This window comes from Malaya genurostris, chromosome 1 (assembly GCF_030247185.1).
Source record: "Malaya genurostris strain Urasoe2022 chromosome 1, Malgen_1.1, whole genome shotgun sequence".
Taxonomy (NCBI): domain Eukaryota; kingdom Metazoa; phylum Arthropoda; class Insecta; order Diptera; family Culicidae; genus Malaya; species Malaya genurostris.
Genome location: NC_080570.1, coordinates 55,570,263 through 55,595,778, shown reverse-complemented (window position 1 = coordinate 55,595,778; position 25,516 = coordinate 55,570,263).

The following is a 25,516-nucleotide window of genomic DNA, read 5'->3' as shown; positions in this document are numbered from 1 at the left end:
GAAAAAGAGCGCTTCAGTTTTCTAGCCAATTGTTCAATAATGTTTTTTAAATAGCGAGCCGTATCAGGCTCTATTTGGTAAGTAAAATACATTAAGATGCTTGTTTACATTTAAACATATAAAAACACTGTGAAGTATGAATAGATTTCCAATACTCATTTACAAATGTCAACAACAGGGAGTAATATCTACTCAGTTTTTTCGAGAAGCATATTTACGCAAAATGTCGTAATACCCGTTGTATTCAATTTTGGATAGGTATATTCAAAATGTCAAATTAAATATTATTTTTACGAAACAGTGCCACTTTTGATCCAATTCTTTAGAACCACAGATAAGCGTGTTCATTATCTTGACACACAAATAAAAATTCACATTCGAATTACTTGAAAAATGACGTAAAATGGTTCCAAATGACAAATTGAATATCATATGTGACGAAAATGAATGTTATGCGAACATCCCCTAAATTGAATAGAGTATCATCAGTTCGTTTAAGTGAATTGACCGAACAGCAAACAATGTACGTGTATTCCCGGTGTGAAAAATTCAATTTTGAAAATGGTGAACAGTGAGTCCTTCAAGTGTAAGTAGTTTGAACGTTCGTGAGAATTTTTTTTTGGTTACAATTTTTTACTACAAAGCAAAATAAATTATGATTTTGATTTAAATTAATCTGTCGACTATGCCCATTTAAAAATATTTAATATAACAGTGTACTGGTATCTGAATGTGATATGAGTACTACACTACATTTTATATATGAATCAAATAATTTTTACTGGATTGTGCATTAAACAGCTTTAAAAACATCCATTAAAACCTACGTGAAAAGTAGGGTCCGGCCGCAACATCTTAGAACTGAGGCAGTGTATCCTAATCAATATGTTATAAAAAAAATAGGGTATTCACATAACTTTTCACACTGTTTTGCAATAAAAAATTCTCGTCAACGTGTAAACATATTAATGTGAAGTACAGATGGTCGGGTAATCGATCAGAAAAAAAAATTTACCCGTACCCGAGTGAGAAGTAATTTTTTTACCCGTACCCGAGTGGGCAGTAAAATTTTTTACCCGTACCCGACCCGTACCCGATTGAAAATAAAAATATTTACCCGTACCCGACCAAAAACCCGTCGGGTACGGGTACGGGTCGGGTTTCGGGTAAAATACCCGATACCCGACCATCTCTATCTCAAATGAAAGTTCTCCCCGTCACCCAAAACGCTATTGAATGGTTTTGAGATCGGATGTTTACTTTTTGAGTTATACATGTTTAATGTCAAAATTTTCAGTTTTTTGACACTATCTGTCACAATTGACCTTGAATACAGAATATGTTTTCAGACTTAGATTCGGCACGGTAATAGCTATCCAACAAGCCATAGATTGTTAAAATCGGTCCATTTTTAACGGAGATATTGAAATTTTTGTGTAAACGACTTTTCCCCCTATTCCGGCAGTAGGAGTTTTGAGCGCTGTATGACAAAGAAATGCTTGGGAGCAACGGAAAACACGATTTTTTATACTGTTACATACAATTGTTTCTAAGTACCAAAAAGACTGTGTACAGCATTCTTTTTCATGACATTTAGCCGCGGACCGATTTTAGCACGGCTCGTTTTTGGCAACATAATCGTTCAAATATGACATATATAAAGAAGATGATGGCAGATTTTTTCTAATTATATTGTTTTAAACTACTTACAGCAATAAATGCTGGACGAACATATCATCCATATACCATTCGAATCAGTTCGTCGAGATCGGCAAATGCGTGTGTGACAAATAATTTCACTCAATTTTCTCGGAAAATTTCTTTTCTACAAATTCAGATTCATACGAAAAGTCTTATGCTCCCAAAAAAAGTTCTTGAATTATGTTTGGTTCCGACTTCTGGTTCCGGAACTACAAGATGATATGTGAAACGAAATCAAAATTGTTTAACTCATTCTTCTCGTAGATGGCTGAACCGATCTAAGATTCAAATGAAAAGTTTCAAGATTCATCTTGCTCTTCAGTCAGATCCAACTTCCGGTTTCGGGGATACAGGGTGATTGGTATAAAAATGTCTATTCCACATAAATTAATCAGGTTTATCGGGTTAGCAGATTTGGATAGTCGATAAAAAACATTTTTCAGTTTTAGTGGTATTCAGTTTTCGATTCAGAAGGCACCTGAAAATTTTATTTGTGCTATGATTTCTCAAAGATGTCTTCACTGATTTTCAAATATTTTGAAACAAATGTAAACTATACAGCTATTCAGGTGCATTTATCTGACTTCGGCCATACCGATTTTAGAATTCCGGTTCCAGTATAAAACCGTTTCTCAAAGCTCAATCGTTTTCTCAAACAAAGCCTAATCAAATTTCAGAAACAAAAATTCAAATTAAAATAAACTTATATACAAAATTAATTAATTTTATCCAATTATGACTTCCGGTTCTCGAATTACATGATGATGAATTTTTAAAATTCAAACCGATATAGAAGATGACAATCTCGGAAAGCTTCAAAGGTGGACTCAAAACTGTTGTAATTTATTCGTCATATGGCCATACGAATCGGTTTGGGTTATGCTGGATCCTGAATACCGGCTCTGGAAGTATCTTAAATTACCCTAAACTCTAAGGAAGAAATTACTTCGACATATAAGGAATGTTTAATGGATTGTTACACTTTTAGATTCAAATTCGATCCGATTTGCGGTTTCGACATTACAGAGTAATGAGTGATTAAAAACTCAAATTGCCACTTAAAACGACGGACATTAGAATAATGTCATGAAAACTGAAACACCGAAAAATATTCATGCAAAAAAAACACGCGGATTGATAAAAAAGGTATCATCTCACTGCTAGGTGGATTAAACACGTTTTTCTTAAATTAACTGTGATTTAAATTTGAAACAGGTCATGTTTGCTTTTATAACTCCACTTGATGTTTTTTTATATTATTCCATCTCGAGTCTAACGAAAAGACCAGTGATCTTAATGAGAAAACCATAAATCGTTTTCGTAGTTTTTTTTTTGATTTGATGCATCCACCACCATCTTTATGTTTGTATTCAATTTATGAACCTTAAAATTGCTTCATTTTTAATGGCATTGTGTTCGAACGTGTCTTGCATGCAACCCTATGATTTTTTTATTCTGAAACAACATACTTGGGAATAACATTTTTTTTTCATCGAACTCTTTGGACATTTTTGAGTTTTGGCGTATTAAATTAAAAACATTATGTTTGTCTCGTTTATTCAAATAATTTTGAGTGATTTCTCGATTGAAAAACATTGTAAAACAGTTCACCTACAACGCGTTTGGCTGTTAGTTGAAAGATGACATTAGAAAACAGATCTCCAAATATGAAGTGCAATGAAAATTAAGAACCATTGCAACCACATTTGTTGTACTAAGTAGAAAGATTGCTTAGCGGTTTTGTTGAAGGTATAAAGGATTGATTGGTGTGAAACTAGTGGTACTAAAATCAGAGATCAGCGGACAGAAAAATCGTAGATCTGGATTTGTGTGCGACCCAAGTAGCACCTGTAACTTATTCATAAAAAGAAAAATAAATCCTATGCTGCATCATGGTTACATGAACGAAACAAGTCGGATTATGATGGTGACAATGAAGTCCAAATAATGTTATGGATTCACATCTCAACATACTAAGTTACAATAAGCTTCGACGTAACTTTTCGGTAACCTAGCTCTTACGACATGTTCGCATTGAGGGGCGGGTAGGGTCTAACACTTTTGAAAAATCATTTATTTTTATTTGTATTTACTTATAGTAAAACATTTCAAGAATATTCTGTGAAATTTTCAAGCCTATCGGAGCAAAACTCAGCATGCTGTGGGCCTTTATCTTCGTTTAAAAAGAAATAAGAATTCGGCGCATAGACCCAAGACTTCTGCTTTGATTGACTTAAAAACTTGATAAAACGTTTTTGAAATGTTTCATTAAACAAATTATAAAAAAATATGATTTTTTAAAAATATTCGACCCTACCGGCTCCCATGAGTAGTAAATTGTTTCCATTGATTTTATAGACAACAAATTTTTAACGCGTTCTTCTTGAAAGCAGGTTTTGTAAGTACGTGTCCATCGGGGAGGTTTTACAGCTATAAAAAAGAGCGGATTTTTTCGTGAAAAATCATAGTTTTCACTTTGAACAACCACCAAAAATTCAAAAAATTAAAAAACAATTAAAAAGAAATGTTGAGGTCTATAAAAACTTCTACTCTAACTATGCTGCTTTGATTTGTTCACTCCTGATTAGTCTGCGCTGAGATACAGTGGACACCGTAAATCATGATTTTTAAGAAGTGTCCACAAAAATACCTCTTCACCGAGTAATTATTCAATATTTATCCACGATAAAATCACAAAATGTTGTTCGAATGATGCTTTTTGAAATGCAAAATATTCGATTTTTTTTTTTGAACGATAGTTCTAATAAAAATCGAAAAAATGATTTTTTTTCATGAAAATTTCACAGAATATTCTTAAAATGTTTTACTGTAAGAAAATACAAAAAAAAAGATTTTTCAAAAGTGTTACACCCTACCCGCCCCTAAAATCAAACGCAATCTGCCTCCTTTCGGAAAGGGTAGAACGTTTAACTAAAACTACGACTTATGAAATAAGTTGGGATAAAACGGGTTGAGTACTGTCAATTTCATTGTGTGTAGTTGGATCGTTGAAGTTTTTTACTAAATATGGGTCAATATTGATAAACCGTGTTAGATCTGCTACCGGATTGTAGACTAAATTTAAATTTAAAACAATAACAAATATACCTTATGATCAAAAGAGAACCGGAATTTTCATTTTAAAATTCCCGCGCTTGTCCAATCGGTAAACTTTTATTCTCTCAACGTTGGCAACACTTTTATACACATTCTGTCAAATTTTGACGCATATCGAACGATTAGTTTTTGTTTGGCGTCTATACAAAGAAGTTGAAAAATTTTCGTGTGGCGATTTTTATAATGGATGAAAATTTAGAACAACGGCTCGCCTTCGAAGCGCCATTCGGTCGATTGTTGTGCGGTTTCGACGTCATATTCATAGATCCACACCTCTTCACCAGTTATGATGCATTCGATGAATGTGGGGTCGCTATCTGCGTCGGAAATCATCTCTTTGGCCACATCAACACGACGCTGTTTCTGAATGAAATTCAGCTTTTTTGGCACCAGCCGAGAAGCGACGCATTTCAAACCCAAAACATCAGTTAAAATATGCTCGGCTGATCCATAAGAGATGCCCAAAAACACAGCAATCTCTCTAATCGGTACAGAACGATTTTGCAACACGATTTGCTTCGCCGATTCAATGTTTTCTTCAGTAACAGATGTTGTTGGGCGGCCAGGGATCTCATCATGATCCAAGCTTGTACGACCACCTTTGAAGCGTTTATACCACTCTTATTTGAGTTTTTCCACTGGAAACGATATTTGGGTAAAATCTACTCATTTACTGAGTAATGCTTTATTTGTACATGCACCAAAAATAGAGTAACTATCACTCAAATTTTGAGTGAAATTTTATTTCACATATACCAAATTTGCAAAACAATTGCTCCTTTTCTGAGTGTATTGTATTAAAATGTTATGTAATTGAACTCAATACTATATCAAGTGGTGGTCGCTATTCCTCATAAATGACATTTGAGCATATTCGTTTCCATTCTAAAGCACAACACGGAGTTTATCATTCCGGTTTTTGCAGACACAACACCGTTTGTGTTGATCGACTCACCCTCGAAATACGTGATCTCACTAACAAAAAATACAACCAGTTGCTACAAATGGTGGTTAATTACCAAGCGGTTTCCACGTTTATCACTCAACTCTTTTATATCAAAAAAAATCTTTTTAATCACATCACAATAATCGAAAGAGAGAGTGATTAAAGAGAAACTGTCACTTGCTTATACGCCCTTTTGAAGAATTAACCGAGATATCTGTTTTCTCTGGTGCTTGCTCAATACTTAGCTTACACACTGCCAACAAAATACTTAATATTAAGTACTGTTCGCCCTTTACAAAAGTTGCGTGCAGGAAGTCAATTTTAGCAGACCCTGTCAGCTTGGAGCGAAATTAATCTTCAGTCCAGTAACGCCATCGCACGGCATCACATTCAACATATCATGTCAATTGTATGGGCGCGTATTATCCGTACGCGCCAAACGAATTTGACATTTCTCTCCCCTACTTCTATGTATGAGATTCAATGCGGACTCGCCTGAGGGTGCCATGCTCGCTAAAATGGATGTTGCCAATGATTTGTTCGAGAAATGTGAGAGCTGGATATTTAGTTAATATGATGTCTTTGATTTTGGGTAAGATTTGATTTACGTATTTTTTAACATAGCCTAAATATCTAATATTAGATAAAAACTACACGAGCGAAGTAATAATATGAAATTATAATTTTACTTAACTCCATGGTTGCAATATCGAATATCGATATTTTTCGTCAATGCTCTGAATTATCGATATCGTCGATATCGTGGCAATATCGATATTATCGATATTATCGATAAATATCGATAAGTTTCCCATCTCTAGTGCTCATCTCTTGATTACTTGGCACTACTATTCATCACGAGTTCATTTGTGATGTCAACCTGTAAACTCTAATTTAAATCGTTTGACAAATGTGTTGAATTCTCGGATGATGAAGTACAAAAATTACGATTGTTCAGGATTTTAGTTATTTTGCATGTATAAACAGAACACATGCCAACATCTTTTTGATGTAAACCAGTGAAAAAGAAACAATGTAATAGTGGCATTTGAGATAGGTTTAATACATACAGGATTATTGTTCTCTTTTGCATATATATTTCTGAAGAGTCATAATTCAGCTTTTCTAGCCCTACCAATTTTCGAGCATTCCGCATTCAATGAACTTTTCTTTTACGACCTGAATTAGGTGCGGGAAGTGCTATTTTTAAGTCTAATTTATTGCCAATTCCAGAAACCTTTTTTTTTGTTTTATTTTTACGACGGTCTGCAGCGGACGGGCACTAGACGAATGGGCCAACAGAAAATGCATTCATATATTTTCATTAAACCTGCATAGTAAGGCCTTCATATGGCCGAAAGCCCGCATCAGCCGAAACGGTAAGTGATGCCTAAAAATAATAACCTTCTCGTCGCAGTTTGAATTGCCTTACCTGGATATACGGTTTATTGTTGTTTCAAGAAAATGTGTACCCATATCAGAAGACTGGTGTGCCCTGTGTGTGTTTGAGATCTTTCATCCGTGCAAAGAAGACGGAGCCTCCGAGAACTGGCAACCGCAGCGAAGGAAGAAGGTGCGGGTCAAATTAGAGCTGAAAATATAATTAAAAACTAATTAAACCTTTTAAGTGCATCGCTTGCGATAATGATCAACTCGATGAAAGGAAGTTGGTCCCCGCCGGAGGGGGGGTAGGGTTGCTTCAATGACAACCTCACTGACGGCGACGCAACGACGGAGGGGGCAGCTGGTGTGCCGATTATGACTGGCCAAATGGCAAGCATCCGGCGGGCCCCGTTCGGTTCCTCCGGCTGGGTCAGCACGGCTTGCACACATGCTTTTTTTTTGCTTTTGTTCAAATGAATGCGCGTTGAGCTTCTCGACATTTTAATGAATAAATGATGATTGAAATATCGGGGTCATTAAAATTCCGCATTGTATGGGGCTTGGAAATTTTTTTTTATCGTGCTGGCTCTCCCTTCCTCCCTGGCCAGGGAAGGTTCGAGGTCGGCCGGTCAGCCAGCCGGTGCAGCCCGGCGGAAGTGGCAGCTAGGCAATTACGAATTAATGAAATGACACCAACCAATCATTTGGAATTTAGTAATTCTATTTGGTAAATCGGCCAACCTCGGTCTGGCATCGACCTAAATTCTAGATTTTGCGATTTTTACCGACTTCCTCGTTTCAATTGTTCCCAAAGTGGAAAAGGAATTTCAATAATATTAAAACATTTTAAGCATACTTCACTACTACGGGTAACAAATTGTCATTGTCTTGGACAGGTTGGGCCACCGCCCTGACACCAAAGTGCCAAATATTAATGAGGTTTGCCAGCTGAACGAGAAAAAAAACCCGTGCTGCATGGTTGTTCCTTCCTCACGGGGGCATAGTTTGTCATGTGCATTTGACACATTTTAATATCGCCTCCGTTCGGGACAATTAAAACTCTCGCGTAGTAAACGGCAGCCGCAAGGGGCTAGGAAACAGACACCGGAACGGATCGCGAAGGCACCCTCAGTCGAAAACGGTCTGGCTTCGGGTTTCTTTTTTATTATTATTCACCAATGTAAATTCCGTTCTATTTTGCCATCGACCGAAACAACGGCTCGGGGATAGTGCAGAGAAGAATTTGGCGTAGGGCAATTTATTTTACGCTCGCTAGTTCACCCAAACAGTTACTGCCAGAGATGCCGAATGCTGCTGCTGCTACGAGCAGACATAGCTTTGCGCAAAAAAATAAAGGAGAATAAATAAAATAACATTCAAGTCCTCGGCTAAAACTTGTTTATCACGTTCTCTCGACTGCTTCTAATTACGAAAACATCTGATCTGTATTTTTCTTGGTGTTTGCTTTTTGTTGTTTTTACGGCCGATCTTCCTCAGCAAAACAAGAAGAAGAAATAAAAAATGATTGTAAAAGTATCTCGAGTATTTTGGTTTCTTCGTTCGGATTTTCTTTCTTCGTCCCATTTAATCTGTTTTGTTATGGCTGATTTTTTTACGAGATTGCATTTCCCGATTCCTAAGTGTTTACGACTTTCTTCTTTTCGCACACCACACATACACACACGCACATCCATATGACCTTCGTCTCCGTTAACGATTTTATATTGAAAACGATACCTACATCTGACAGTTTTATTATTAAATTTCGGAAGCACTACGACTAACCGGAAGGATATAGGTAATTGTTGGACAAAATAGAAGGTGCGAAAAAAGCTAGCTTCGAAACGTTCCTGAAAGTACTTTTTTTCCATTGCTTTGAAATTCCTGCCTTTCTTTTTGCCCGAATGGCCTAAACCGGACAATCCCACGTGGCCTAGAAGTTCAAAACGCCGTCGTGTGGATGAAAAGACTACCATTCAAGCCCCGTCCGACCATGGAACCAGTCAGATCGATTTTAATGATCTTTCCGTGTCTTCTGTTAGCACCAACGTGGAAAACTTCTGGTTGTACCTTTCAGGGTTGAACCCGTTAGTCTCGGACAGTGACGTCCAGAAAATTGTCTCTCGTTGCCTGGATTTGAATTATCCAATCAACTTGGTACGGCTTGTACCAAATGGCAAGGATGTATCTGGCATGTCATTTGTGTCTTATAAAATTGGACTGAATCCTGATATGAAAACAAAGGCACTGGACCCATCGTGTTGGCCGGTTGGATTACTGTTTCGGGAATTTATTAACCAGCCAAAAAACTTCGATCGGCGAATGACTCCCCCCAGCTCGAAAAGTTCGTAAGGAGTCACATTCCATTGCGATGCACTGCGAACGGTGGAAACCCTAGGGACGTTGGTACTGTACTGCTCCACTGCTACCCGTTGACCTTCATCACCCTCCCTTGACAATATCGTTTTCAATTAACCGTGATGAAGATATTAGTCGTGCTGCTCCTTTGAATAAACCGAGAGCGTTAAACTACAGAAGAATTAATTTTGATGCTTTGATTGAGTTTCTTCGAAACATAAATTGGGAACCTCTCAAAGAGCTCGATCATGTGGATGATATGGCCGTGCAGTTTCGAGATCTTTTGTTGGAGTGGTTAAACTTAAATTTGCCTTTGGTAAAGTGTGCGATTTCTCCTCCGTGGGCAAATTCTCGTGGCGTTCTACTGAAACTAAGAAAAACTTCAAAAAGTCTAGCGATGAATATCGTTTACTGAATACCGGATTGTGCAAAGCTTATGTTATGCGAGTGCAGAATGACTTACGACGGAACCCTAAAAAATTCTGGAGCTTCGTCAACTCGAAACGAAAATGCTCGTCAATTCCTCTAAACGTTCGTTTTGATGGGGTAGAATCCGCTTGTACATTTGATTCTTGTGAACTGTTTGCTAGTTTCTTCGCATCTGTTTTTGCTAACAGTACCGCCTCTGCCACGCAGGCTGAAACCGCCACAAGGGACGTTCCTGTTAGTCTAGTGGATTTAAGCACATTTGCAATCACTCCGGATATGATCGTCACCGCTGTGAAAAGGTTGAAAAAGTCATACTCTACTGGACCTGATGGTATTCCAGCAGTAGTTTATAGTCGATGCGTCCACGTCTTGACTGATCCTTTGTGTGTGATATTCAATAAGTCGTTCGAGCAAGGCATATTTCCGACAATCTGGAAACAGTCTTATATGTTCCCAGTATTCAAAGGTGGCGATCGCCTAAATGTACGAAGTTACCGTGGTATAACCAGTTTGTCAGCAGCGTCGAAGCTTTTTGAATTGGTAGTTAGCACTGTCGTACTTTCCAAAACTAAAACGTACATCTCTACTGACCAGCATGGTTTTATGCCTGGACGATCGGTGAACACGAAACTGTTGGATTTTACATCTACCTGTATCACTCGGATGGAAGAAAAATTTCAAATTGATGCAATTTATACTGATCTGAAAGCAGCGTTTGATCGAATAGATCATGAAATACTTGTAACAAAATTATCCCGACTAGGCGCTTCGAGAATGTTTGTTAAATGGCTGAGCTCTTATTTATGCGACAGAGTGCTACGTGTGCAGCTAGGCTCGTGTATTTCTTCTCCTTTCACGAATAAATCTGGTGTTCCTCAGGGTAGTAACTTAGGTCCACTACTGTTTGTGCTGTTCTTTAACGACGCTACTTTACTACTTGGCGTTGGATGCAGACTGGTTTACGCTGATGACCTGAAGCTGTATCTGGCAGTTCGGTCTATTGAGGATTGTGTTCGTCTCCAGGAACTTTTAAATATTTTCGTTGGCTGGTGAAGAAGAAATTTTTTAATTATTAGTTCCGTGAAATGTCAAGTTATAACATTTCATCGCACAACCAACCCCATAATATTCGACTATCAAATCGATGGACAAACTCTTGGAAGAGTCGACGTTGTCAATGACCTCGGCGTTTTGCTGGATGCTAAGCTTACCTTTAACCAACACCGATCCACTTTGATTTCCAAAGCAACTCGACAACTCGGCTTCATAGCGAAAATTAGCCGAGACTTCAAAGACCCGTACTGTCTAAAAGCGCTATACTGTTCGTTGGTGCGTCCATTACTCGAAAATGCGTGTTTGGTTTGGAGCCCGTAACGAATAGAACGTGTACAGAAGATATTCGTCCGGTTGGCTCTTCGGCACCTCCCATGGCAAAACCCTCTGGATTTACCACCGTACCCTGATCGCTGTCGTCTGATTGGCCTGGAATCTTTAGAGCGACGAAGAAAGATGCAGAAAGCGTTACTTGTGGCTAAAGTAATCAATGGCGATATTGATTCACCAAAATTGTTATCTCTTCTTGACTTCCGTGCTTCTCAGCGATCTCTACGCTCGACGAGTCTACTTCAACCAAGATTTCATCGTACTACTTTCGGACAACATGAACCAATGACATCATGTATACGTGCATTTTCCAAAGTTGAGCATCTCTTTGAATTTGGTGAACCGACGCACAAGTTCTCACAGAAATTATTAAGTGTATCCTTGTTATAAGTTTGTTCGTTGTACTTCGTGTTATTCATTAAGACTTTTAACTGTCAGATGGATTATTTTAACAAATAAACAAATATAGAAAAGTTGGTTACTGTGAAAACCGACTTTTGAACCGAGACCAGAAGGAGTGTCATATAAATGGCTGATAGCAAAAATCGGATAAGTGCAACAGGATGAAAATATATGTTCTAGAACAGGGCTTCCCAAACTATTTTGGGTCATGGACCTCTTTACTAAAATTAATTTAGGCCTCAGACTCCCATCAACAATTCCTTTGAAAATTCGATTTCTTACTCTTTTTAATATTGGTGTAAAATACTTACCAATTTCAGCGGATGGTCAAATAAACACAACTTTTTAGTGTAAATATTTCAAAAAACAACATGTCAAACAATCGGGGGTCGATTTCTAGAACTCGTCGACCCCCATGGTCAGTTTTCGTTTACGTCGACCCCCGCAAAAAGGATATCAACCCCAAGAGGTCTATAACGACCAATTTGGGAACCCCTGTTCCCAAAAGAACCGGTTAATTTACGTCCAGTTTTTGCATTCAAAATTTTGTTTGTCCTGTTCTTTATCAAACAGATGTTTATCCGGTTTTCGCCACGGGTTTGCCCAACTGAGATGCACTTAGGCGACTTTTGCATTCAGCCGTTCATTAACCATTCGAATCTGTATGTGTGCACGTAAATACAATAAAATTAAACCTAGATTCAAATGAATGGTCTTCTAGTCCCGTGGAAAGTTGTTGAATTTCACTTAAACATGACTTTTGATTCCGCAATTTGTAAATTGAGTAAAAAAAGAGAATACAGGGTCCGCCATGTAACTTTGTTTTCAACATGCAATAAAACACATCCGATTTCAAAATTTATTTTTTTATATTAAAGTACAATCCTTCCGGTTAATTGTGGAATATAATTTCATTCAAATGGCTGCCTCGGCTGGCCTTGCAGTACACCATACGGTCGGTCCAGTTTTTTAGTACATTTTCGATTGTATGCAGCTGCACGAATGTTGTCCTTCAAGGCTTGAATTGTCTCTGGCTTGTCCACATAACACTTATCTTTGTCAACCCCCCAAAGATAATAGGCGTCAAATACCAGCTCCGAGGCGGCCAAACGACATCCGAATTTCGACTGATAATTCGATCTTCGAAGACTGTGCGCAGAAGACCGATCGTATCGTTGGCTGTGTGGCACGGAGCGCCGTCTTGTTGGAACCAAATGGTGTCCAAATCTTCCACTTCAAGTAACGGGAAGAACCAATTGCTAATCATGGCGTGGTAGCGCTCGCCATTGACCGTGGCGGCGGCGGCTCCTGCCTCATTTTATAAGAAAAATGGCCCAATGATGCCGCCAGACCAAAATCCGCACCAAATCGTCACTCTCTGAGGATGCATCGGTGTTAACGTGCCGGTTTTCCGGTTTTCCCCCAGTTGCGACAATTTTGCTTACTAACATACCCGCCGAGATGAAAATGTGCCTCATCCGAGAAGATGATTTTTTAGCAAATATCGGCGTATTCTTCAAGCTGATCGCAAGCTCGTTTGGCGAAGCGATAACGCATCGGTTGGTCTCGTACACAACCATTTTCGTTCAGCGGAAGGATAAAACTAAGTTTCTGTCAAATCAGAAGTGACATTAAGGTTACCTATGTCGAAATAACCGCTAGTTCAAAAAAAATGTTAGATAGCGGACCCTGTAGGTATGAGCACTCGCTTTTCTCAGAGATGACAGTGCTGATTTTCACAAATTAAGATTTAAATGATAGAGCTTGAGATGTCATATTAAATTCCTGAATTTTATTCCGATCCGACTTCCGGTTGCAGAAATGCTGGGCTTTAATTTTTTTTTCAAACATAAATTACAATGCACTATGGTCCGAAACGGGAAATTAGCGTGACAAAAATATGTTCACTATTAAATGTTAGTTTTTTGTAGTTAGTGTCTTCACAAAAGTTGTTTGTAATCAAATGGCGCTTCTTTTGATGAAAAATGTTACTAAGGTGGTCCTCATTTAGATTGAAATCTGAAATCTAACATTCTTAATTGAACTCAACAATGATTTTGTTGTGCAATAAAGTTATAGGAAAATTTATTTTGAGCAACTTTGCTGAAAAAAGCACCTCCCTAGCTTTTCATTCGATCGAGTTACATCAATTTTCCCGAATAAAAGTAGAGTGGCTCCTGCAAATTCACTTTTTTTGTTCTAACTTTTTTGTGATACATTCTACGGAATAGTTCTCTTCGGGAGAGTTGTTGTACTAATCACTGCGCATAATTTTGCTCAATTAAGCTTTTTCATATGAGCAACCAGTAAAAAGTTATGATTATTTTTTCATCAAAAACTAGTCAAGCTTCAAATATCAATATTCATTAGATGCCAGATCGATAAAAATGTATCCTATGCAGCCCCTGAAAGAATTTTAGGCTGTAGTTTTTGTGTGTCTCATTTCTCGAATGGACAATGTATGAAACACTCGTAGAACTAATTTGATACTATCATTTTGTCGAGGGAAGTATGTTGATACGTTAAGGCATTTAAGAGTTATGCAATGTTTTTGAGTTTTTTGACGGTATTTTTAAAACTAATTTAAATAAGTTAAAAAAATAACACCCTTCCAATTTTCCCTTAAATTTTTACTTATATTATGACCTTTCAGGAACCGCATAGGATACGTTTTTATTGATCTGGCATCTAATGAATATTAATATTTCAAGCTTGACTAGTTTTTGATGAAAAAATAATCATAACTTTTTACTGGTAGCTCATATGAAAAAGCTTAGTTGAGCAAAATTATGCGCAATGATTAGTACAACAACTCTTCTGAAGACAACTTTTCCGTAGAACGTTTCACAAAAAAGTTAGAACAAAAAAAGTGAATTTTCAGGAGCCACCTTATTTTTATTCGGGAAAATTGATGTAACTCGATCAAATAAAAAGCTAGAGAGGTGCTTTTTTCAGCGAAGTCACACAAAATTAAATTTCCTACGACTTTATTGTACAACAAAATCATTTTTGAGTTCAATTAAGAAAGTTAGATTTCAGATTTCAATTTAAATGAGGACCACCTTAGTAACATTTTTCATCAAAAGGAGCGCCATTTGATTACAAACAACTTTTGTGATGACACCAACTACAAAAGGCTAATATTTAATAGTGAAAACATTTTTGTCACGCTAATTTCCCGTTTCGGACCACTGTGCAATGTATGAGCTGTGAACGGAGGCTGGTTTCCAGGGGTTTTAAATGGCGATCACCCTCACTTGTCTCCAGCCATGTGAGACAATATTATCCTCAGGGAGTTTATTGAATAATTTCAGTAAGCGTAAGGCAAATTGTTCAACAAGTTGAATTGGATTTTGTCTGGCCCTGGGGCTTCATTGTTACATGACAAGAGCGTAAGTGAGAACTCCACCATCGAAAACGGTGTTTCGTTCATGTTTGATCTCATGACGCCGATGATCTTCTGTTCCGGAACAGAATCGGAACCTACCTTTCTGGCTAAATTTAATATGTAGCGATTGGAGTATTTTCCACTCTAGTTTGTGTTACTTTGGTTACGTATTTGTCCGGCCGTATACCAAAGAGTGCTCACTTATGTTTTCCTCGATAATTCGTCTACGAATCGACGCCAATAACCACGTTTCTTAGAATTAATGAAACTTTTCATTTTAGAGTCTAACGATACAAAATTTCGATAACTAGCAGGTGTTTCGTTGCTTCGAAAAGTGATAAAGGCTGAGGTTTTTTCAGGTAGGTTTTTTTAGATACCATTTTGTTGAATTGTTCTCAAGTCGAATTCTTTCGGATGTTCAAAGTTGTTGAACGCAGATTTTTATTTTTTGGTTTATTTATTCATTCCTTGATCTGATCAGGTATAGTCTACATGAAGTAATGGAAGGGAAAAACCCAATTGAAGATTAAAACAATAACTATCTTCAATTCGGCATAAAAATCACTCCTTTTTTTCAAGTTTCTGTGGATGGCAGAACTGATCAGTACAATCACATCACGAACAGTTTCATATTACATAATTGACGTATAGGTTTTCGCATATATTCTTATACACTAAGTAAATCTCTTCAGCCTATCTTTAATATTATCACATGAAATGTGAGAGTAAAAAAAACTCATGAACATGAACATTACCCACCTGAAATTTCGAACAAAAAACAATGGAAATATTAGCATTATTCATAATAATAAGAATATTTTTATTTTATTTCGGAATAATAAATAAAATCAAAATTATAGAATGCTAGTTCTCAAGGTAGAGCTAGGTTGTGAAGATATACCGCAGAAAGGTGAGACGTGACAAAGCTCAAGCATCTCATCAATGCGAATCACTCGAGTCTCTGAGATACCGGAAAATACCGATAAAGGTCTTTTACTCTTTACATTCCGAACCGGCAAAAGAATAATGCAGTAGCAAGTAGAAAGTAACAACTTTTGGTAGCTTTGCCGGAATAATAAATAGTAGAAGACCTACATTTTCTAATCATAATTACCGACTAACTTAAAACTAGAATAGTATCATTAGGTAATGTCGTATCGGGGTCGCGGATTCTCGAAAATTCAACTTTCTGGTGGCGATCAGCAGTGGCCGGTGAATTGAATATAGCATTAGAGTCTTCCAGATGGCGTTGAAAAATATCTATGTTGGCCGCATCATTCAGTCCGTGTGGGTCCGCGGGAAAAATCATCAGGCTACGAAGACTCGGCGGATGGCCCGCAGCCTGGTCATCGACTGGAGCGGTTCTCCGTTGTCGGTGATGGTGATGTTACTGAAGAGAATGAAAGAGAAGTAAATATTGCGGAAAACGAGGTAAAAAGGGGATGTGGGAACAGCAGATATCTAACTATTTGCCATCGAGATGTGAAGAGACGGGGGAAAGGAGAACGAAAAAGTTAGCGACAAAATAAAAAGATCTTGTTAGTTCCAATAAAGATGGTAGACAGGGACGGGGGTCGAGAGAATCGGGCGGATGACTACGTTTTTGCTTTCTATACCGGTGTGCAAATTCAAAATACTGAGAACCGTACAGTGTTCAGGTTTTGAACATCTATATCTCAATCATTTTTAATTTATTTTTCATATCATTACATAAACAGCAATAATAATATTTCTACACTTTGATTGGAGTAGATGAATCTATTAGGGGAAAGTGTAATAAAGTGCCCCTGCTGGCCAGAACGCCCCCTTCCCTTTTTAAGTATTCAAGAATTTTCTAAACAAAAGTTTTATCTCTAATGTTATCTTTTCGTAAGATCTTTCTGGTATGCAAGTTTGCCAGTTGTGGTTTGCTGGAAAATATGAAAAAACTGAAAATATCATTAGATAGCTTTTCGATGTAAGGTTTTGCTTCGACTAAACAAGCATTTTAATCGTGTAAAACGTCTAATGGTCGGTTGCAACTTAGTAATTACCTTTCAGCAATGCTAATGTCTCTATTTACAGTATAAATATCTAGAGAAACAAAGCCATTTCTTTGATATACGAATTTTCTCATAACAATCACTCTATGGACATTATGCCCCACCTTCGATTCAACAGTATGCTTCGAGTTGAAATATTGTTTTAAAGATTTATAACGGTTAATGAAACAAAAAGTAGCGTTGGGAGGATAAAAAATGTTGGTTTCCAATTGTAATTAATTGATTATGCAATTGATTTCTGATGAAAATAATATCTTCTTTATCTGCTTTTCTTCTATACCGACATTTCAAGGGGCATATTGCATTATTGTTGTGGGGCATACCACTGATTTGTTGTGAGGCATATTATACGGTTGCTGGGGCATTATGCCTGAGAATGTGGTCGTTTTGGAAAATGGTTTTATATCAATCAATTCTCATCACTTCTTCCGAAATCATTGAAAATTATGTTCCTCAGTCGTATTGCAAAGAAAAAAATACATTGTCGAAGATAATATATCAGTACATTTAGAAATATCACAATGTTTTCTTAAGGGGAGCACATTATAACACTTTACCCTATCTATAAAATCATATTTTAGATAATTGGTGATTGAAACTTCAGTTAGTAACGAAAATCTTTGTCATGGTTTTTTCTAACAAATACATACAAGTTCACGGTTTCCATTAAAATTCTGCGTTTCAATGAGTGTTTTCGCTTTTAAGAAAATCACTCATACAAATCAAGATCCTGTATCGAATAAACTTGAACTCTGTGTGGTACTGAAAAGAAGTAAAAGTTGCTAACACATCACATCGTTCAAACAGTCCAGGAACTAACCAGAAAAACATAATTTCGTGTGCAGGCATATTTTTTATTCATCAACATTATCATCTTCAAATGACATACAATCGTTCTACCACTTTTCATAATTTTTCAATACCATCCTTATAGAATGATTTGTCACTGGTCTAAAAAACGGCTTCCTTTGCGGCGATGACTGTCTTATTCGAGCCAAAAAATTTTCGCTGGCGTGTCTTTTTCTGATCCGCAAAGGACAAGCAATCGCTGGGGCTAGGTAATTGTGAACAAGGTGGATGAGGAAACAGATCGCAGCCCAATTCGTTTAATTTTTTCATTGTTTTCATTGACTTATGGCCCGGTGCATTGTCTTGGTTAACGGTGACTCACTTTTGATGGTACTTTCCTGTTCAAGATAGTCGATGCTAATTATACCTTGAATATCTAAAAAACTTATGCCATGATTGTTCCAGCTACCTGTTACATTTTCAGATGGCTTTCCCAGTCTGAATGCTGGTATGACTCCGGATAAAAATAGTGGATCCATGTTTCGCCCACTGTTCCATACCAACGCATTCCATTTTATTGCGGCAGACTTTTGTTGATTATGAGCGGCCATGTTCGAGATCCGTTTGGTGACGATTTTTTATGCTCAGATTTTCGTACAAGATCGTAAAAGAACTTCCAGCTCATGTGCTAACGATCTCAGCATTTCTAATCTCACGAACTTTGATTTTGCTTGACTGCTTCATTTAGCCACGTTCAAAATAAGAATACCACAAACCTTCATTTTTAATGGAAACACTTCTCAAGCTATAGCAGGGCTTGCGCGTTTTTTCCATTTAAAAAGCAATGTTTTAGCAACACACGGAATTCGTTATTTCCATTTTTCATAAATGAATTAGTATCGTCACTTATATGTCGATAGATTCAGTGTTCGTGGTGCTATTGATGTTAAATGTTCTTCGAAGGTTGGTACTTTGAATTGAAAACAAATATTGGCAGTGATTTTGCAACCAGGTTAAACCTTAGATGCGAAATTTTGTTTTAAATCTTAGGACCGAAAACTCTTCAAACTTCTAATTCACGCGTTTCATGAAAAGTTTCATAGAATCAATTTTTTATTTTAAAAAACGACTGCACTTTTTGGGGATAAATATCATTTACATTAGAATAGAGAAATACTTCGAAATAGTCGGTTGTTCTCCGCAGTATAAAAAATTACCCATCTGGGTTTAACATGTTTCACCGGCCCTGCGTTGGTGGTCAAGTCTTGAAAAGTTCTGCGATCTTCAAATTCTAGGTCGTACATTAATATTAAGAGAAAGTACATATGAAGCGTCAATTTGACCGATTAATAATTTTCCAATAAAAGCAGCCCTAAAGATATTTCTTCTTCTTTTTGCAAGCTTGTTCATACCAAGAAATCTACAGCGATCTATATTACACCGAGGCTGAGATTTAAGAGCGGATATGATCTGATCCATTTAGTGAACATTTCGGAAGTTCCCAGGTTCCCAGGTTTTGAATTTTCGCAAGTAAAATAGTGTGATCTGCGCGATCGAATGCTGCTTTGAAAGCAGTACAAATCGAGTCAATCAGTGCTCCATCTTCCATACTTTGAATTCAATGCGATCTAAACTGAGCTACGCTGTAGATCTACCTGAGAAAAGTCCATGTTGGACTGTCGATATGCATGTTTTGATTTCACTGAACAGAGCATTGCTCACGAGAATCTCGAATAATTCAAAAATATATAGTTTTCCGGCACAGAGTGATGTAATTTCACGATAGTTTTCTACATTTTGACATTTTGGGAAACATACATGGTTTAGTTCAGCAAATGCACATCTTCTTTTAGTATGATGGCTGAATCAAGTGTTAAAATTTTTAGGTTCACGAGACGTGCTTTTCTTTATTTCCATATCTTTTCCTATCGCTTCAAACTTGATTCGTGTTTCGAATCATTACTATTGATGGTTAAAAAGAATCCGGAGTTTAGTTTCCCCTGTGACAGCTTCAAAGCTCAAACAAAGCATTCTGGTCCCGGAAGACTAGAGGAATAATAAACACTTTTCGATAAGACTAACGACCTCCATTGTCCGACGTCTGAAAAGCCTTCCAGACTGATGGGTAAAACTAATCTCCAATTCCATCTGTCCCGCTGTCTGGGTTGGGCTTGAATTTCATGTGATAATTGAACAAACCCCCAAATCCTCTACCAGCCCGGTTCAATCTTTGCGGCGCACAGGAAAAGTCTTAATCAGCTTTACGACCGTCCGCAAGAAGACAGAAATCAGGCACCACCATGGTATTATTCAAACATATAATAAAACGAAAGACACACACCGAAGCAAGACAAAAAAAAACACGTTCCGATAAAACCTCAGCCGTAAAGCTGACCTGCCTTGGACGGATACGCAGCGAGCGAGCGACTCGACAAAAAGGGAAATCTGCCCGTTCTTGCCGTAATCTAAATCTTGATAGGTTTCCCCCTTCCCGTCGCTTCGAAATTCCCCTGGACACAGACGACACTTCTACGTAAATTGACACACTGACTGTGTGCCTGCTGCCGCTACTTCTGCTGTCGCCATCGAGTATGTTTCGTTCCTAAAAAATCATTTTTTACCCGCTGTCACCGGAATTAGTTTTCCTCCCAAAAGGCATGGCATCAGCGCATGATGAGATATTTCATGTTTCCAGCACTTGGGCAATAAAAGGTTTTTTTTTTTTATTCTTTTTCCACGCACACTTTCAACAGTAAATCAAAATAAAGGACATCAATTTATTCTCCCGATAGAACGCAACAAGAGCCACTTCCCATCAGCGACACAAGTCGCCTGAAGTCGAAGGACCGAATATCTGGCACAGCGAGAACCGGTAAAAAACAACAGTTGCGAGACGGTTTTAAAGGACACATAATAGTTTGTTCCCTCCCTTCGTTCCCGCAGGCAACCCAGGCCCTTCATCCAACCAACAACCAATCGACCATGGATTCACTATTTTTGCGCTATTGTGGCATTTGCACAAAAGCAGGTTTCATTACTCACACATTCCGATTTTATTGTTATCGGCAGAAGGATCCTGTTTCGTTTCGAATAATAATGGCTTACAGAAAGTGGAAAGAGAGACAGCAGAGCTCAGCACACAGCCCCGTAATTTTCGTATTCTCGTGTGCACTTTTTTTTCGGTGGGTCGTTCCTTTCCAATCGGGGTTTTCCGCAGCGCAGCACTATAATATAGCATTTTTTTCCTCTCTAAAGAACACTCTCACTCACTCTGGCAGCAAGATTAAGTTGAATGAAAGAATAATAAATAGCGTGAAAATGAGAAACAGAAACCGAACCTGCGGGATGCACGAGTAACAAAAAAAAAAAAACAAAATCCGGATCGAACCTTGACCGTGTGTGTGCCGGGGTTCCCTCGTCGACCGGACCGGGTGGAGCGACGGTGATGGTGAGGAGGAATGGTGAATGTTGCAAAGAATGTGAGCATGTTTTACATCAAGATCCGTGATTAGAAAGAATCAGTGGAATGAAAATAAATTTACGATTTTCCCCGATTTCACTCGCCCGGTTCATTCGCTGCTGCAGAGCAGCTCATCTGTTCGATCGGGGCTGGGGGTTTTGTTCGAGTTAATGTATTCCTTATGTTTTCGATCAAGCGTCAGACCCCGGCCACGATGGTTTTCCTATCTGGGAAGTTTATCATTCCGGGCTAACCGGGCGAATGTTAGCCCGGTGGCATGCCGGGTCGAGTTACACGGTTGATCGGGTGGGCAGAGCGAACCAAAAAAAAAATGAATATACATACTTCAACATGCAACTTTACGACTGATTAAATGTTCCAGCTGCGATCTTTCTCGAATAATGTGATGTTCATAAATCTTGCTTCTAAATCTATATATTCGATAGATACGTGTGTACGGCAGCTGGCAAGTTATCCGGGTCCGACGATTGACCGCCACGACCAGTGCCTTTAGCAAATCGGTTCCAAGCGGACCTCGGTTGATGATGGTCAGAGAATAGCCGTTCTCCAAATGAAATTTTATTAAGACATTTCATTCATTAGGTTTTCACAAAGCGAATCGTTTCAGGAAAAAATGACTACACGGAACGACCGAAATTAGCTCTGCGCCTGATTCGTATTACTGTTTTTGAATTAGTTGATTTTAACAACAAAATTTTAAAAATAACTATAAAATTAGTTAAAATTGAGAATTTACTTTGCTGAAAAAATCTCTTATTTTTAGAGAATGTGTTTAGTTGGCGAATATTCTGGACACAAACCAGCAATATTTCAATCCAACACGAAATTCTCATTGACAACTAATTTCGTTATTAAAATCAGAAAATTTGTTTCTATTTATCTATCACCGTTATTACTGAAGGACAGTACAAAGAAAACAAAAATGAAATTGGTTTTATTAACTAGTTTATTAGCCAAAACCTCATGAGAAGTGTCAAAGCAAAACAATCCATTAAAAAGCTAAAAGGGACAGTCTTGTTGAAATTGCTTGCAAATTGTTTTGATGTTTTTCGCATGTGTTACGATACATAAATTTCTAAACATATATAAATATATCCATATGTAAATTTCTAAACCAATATGTAAAAATGACGTAAACTCTTAGTGGAAAGTGTATTTATTCAGAATTTGTGCGCATTTGAAGCGATTGTGCGTATTACTGTTTTTACGTGGAACAGTGAAGTGAGTTTCGAATGTTGCACTCTAATTGTATACGTCAAATAAAGTATTTTGTATCTTTCAATCTTCCGACTATGCCGTCCGGTGTTCTACTTGTATTCGGTTTTTGTTTTCCGAGTGCTCAAAGTTTTCAGTGAGTGAGTCGATTTCGCGAAGTCGAATGAAGAAAACAGTGATTTAGAAGTAAAATTTTCAAAAAGAAGTTTATGTTTCGCTTATGTCTTTTTCTCCAATACAACATCGTATTTATACCTGCCAATATAGAAAAGATAACCGCGACAGAAAATAAGTAGTGTGCCATCTAGTGGCTAGTAGTCATTACGGTGTTAACGTTTTTTTCGGTCACAGAGCGCAATATAGCTGCGAATTGCAGAAACCATTTCAACCATTTACGTTGGTTGAAAACAACGTTTTATTTCTCTAATTCAACTAAAAAATTAGTTGAATGGATATGAAGTGTGCCTTAGCTAAGAAATGACAGCACGTTTAATTGGTGAATACAACTAAAAAATAGCCATTTCAACGAATATTTTATTATTATTAAGGGAACTAGAATTAGAAAATCTAAATTAGTAAAAGTAAGACTTTTTTAGTTGTCTCAAAAAATAACTAACTAAAATCAGAAAATCAACTAATTTTTTCGCCAAAATGCTGATTTCGGTTCTTCCGTGTAGAGTATGAAATATCTTTGTTTTACCCTTTTTAATATATATATATATATATATATATATATATATATATATATATATATATATATATATATATATATATATATATATATATATATATATATATATATATATATATATATATATATATATATATATATATATATATATATATATATATATATATATATATATATATATATATATATATATATATATATATATATATATATATATATATATATATATATATATATATATATATATATATATATATATATATATATATATATAAAATAGGTATAGAATTCGCTCAAACTTTAGAAAAAAATTTCGAGTCCCGGAGGGCCGAGTGTCATATACTTAGTTCCTTCCGACACCGAATCTCGTATTTCGCCACGCGGGACCCTCGAATGAGTGCCGAGATCGGTCCTGTAATTCCGGTTGGAGCATGGCTTCCGGTTTACTGGATCCCCGGCGACTCAATTTCGGTGCTGTGACTTCTACTCGGTTAGTCCCCGGCGAATGGTCTAACCTACACCGACGAAGAATTCCCCGACGATGGAAGTTCTCCCGTAACCGTCGCTTCCGATACCCGTAAACGGATCGATCGGCAGGATGTCTGAGTCGCTCCAGTGATTCCGGTTTAAGGAACGCTTCCGGTTCACTGGCGCCCTGACGACCCATACCGGTTGTACGTCACAATCTACTCGTCTAATCCCCGGCGAAGGATTTGGACTACACCGACGGAGAGTTCCCTGACGACTGAAAAACTCCCGAACCGTCGCTTGTTCGCTGGTCCTTTAGCGGCCGGTTGTCGCGGCTGCCTCTTGCTCTGCACTCCAATATGTATTGTTACGGACAACACAGCCATGTCCCCGGCGGTGGATCGTTTCTACCCGGATCACTGTGGTTTCTACCCGGTTCACTGTGTGTGCGCCGGACAAAGAGGGGAAGACGCGTGACCAAACCGAAACAGATACTACCGAAACCGGCCATGCCCGGATAGAAACTGCGTCAGCTGGAAGTTTACCTGTCCATGCTTCCTGTTCACCCACGCCGACATGTTTGGGATCAGTCGGTGGGTTCACCTTTCGTTCGCCGAATTTCCCCACTCTTGTTGCTACTTCGCCAGCGAGTCCGTTCTAGTAGCTACTCTCGCATTCCTAGCGTTCCTCCGCCGGTAGCACTCGACGTCTTCTTCTTTCAGAGTGATGCAGATAGGCGTCATTCCAGAGATAACGCATACAGCCTCCGACGAGATTGTTCTGTAGGCACTCGCGACTCTCATAGCCATGAGCCGGAACACACTGTTCAGATTTCCATGGTTTCTCTTAGTTTTCAGCAACGAAACGTTCGCCAAGAGGCGCCTCTTACTACTTCTTGAACCGCTCACGTTTGGCATAATCCTCGCTACTGTATTAACCGCCTTCGCCGCCTCTTCGCAGGCATAGAGTTTCATGTAAAAAAATTCAGTTTTTTGACAGTATCTGTCACACTTAACCTTGAAAACAGAATATGTTTTCAGACTTACAGGGTCCGGCACTCGAAGTGTAACCAATTAAAAAGCCCATAAATTCAGTTTGGAAAATATTTTTACTTAATTCAAAGTACAAAATGTGTAAAAATAATACAAAATTCAGAATCAATTCACTTTTGCTCGATATGGCCACCTTTTGCCTTGGCTATGACCTTAAGACGGTCAAAAAACGAATCGCAAGCTGCCCGAATGTGACTTGCAGGTGTATTTTGGCTCACTCGCTGACAATAACTTTTTTCAGCGCCTCGAGACTGGTGTATCTTTTAGTTCGGACTTTGCTCTCCAAAATGGCCCAAAGAGAATAATCCATTGGATTCGCATCTGGTGAATTCGAGAGCCATTGTGTGGACGTGATGAAGTTCGGAACGTTGTTTTTCAGCCATTCTTGGTTCACTCGAGCTTTGTGAGACGGTGCCGAGTCCTGCTGAAACGTCCATGGTCTGCCACCGAAATGTTTGTCTGCCCACGGCTTCAAAGCAACCTCCAGAATACTTTCCAGATAATATGTCGCATTTACCTTGACGCCAGGCTCGAAGGTCTGAAGTTGGTTACACTTCGAGTGCCGGACCCTGTAGACTCCGCATGGTGATAGCTATCCAAAAAGCCATATATGGGTAAAACCCGTCCATTTTTAACGGAGATATCGAAAGTATTGTGTAAGCGACTTTTCG